Below are 456 nucleotides of genomic sequence, written 5' to 3'. Positions count from 1 at the left end.
TAATTTTAAATTCTTTTATTAGAATGGAAATCAATAAAATAGCAATATTATAAACAAAAAAATATAACATTATACTCAAGATTTACTATTGTAGTATTGTATGTAATTAAAATTGGTGTCCAAAATGGAAAACAACTATTTTTTTTCCATCAATAACCCTTTCATATTGAGAAATTATTTTGAATTTTACGATATATTTATAAATTAATATATTTAAATGAACTTTTAATTGATGAATAATTTACAAATGAAATGTTAAAATGATTTATTATTATGAAATACACAAAGTATTATTTAACCAAAATCTTTAAATTCTAGTTGGGACATATGACCACAAAAATAATTGGGACATATGATTGGTATTTTGAATAGTTGAACAAATAGAATTCCAATAATTTTAGTACTACTGTATTGTGGTTTTTATTTTTGAGAATGAATAATTTTTTTTCTCAGATA

This window comes from Arachis ipaensis, chromosome B02 (assembly GCF_000816755.2).
Source record: "Arachis ipaensis cultivar K30076 chromosome B02, Araip1.1, whole genome shotgun sequence".
NCBI classification, from domain to species: domain Eukaryota; kingdom Viridiplantae; phylum Streptophyta; class Magnoliopsida; order Fabales; family Fabaceae; genus Arachis; species Arachis ipaensis.
Note: the sequence above shows the minus strand (reverse complement) of the source record.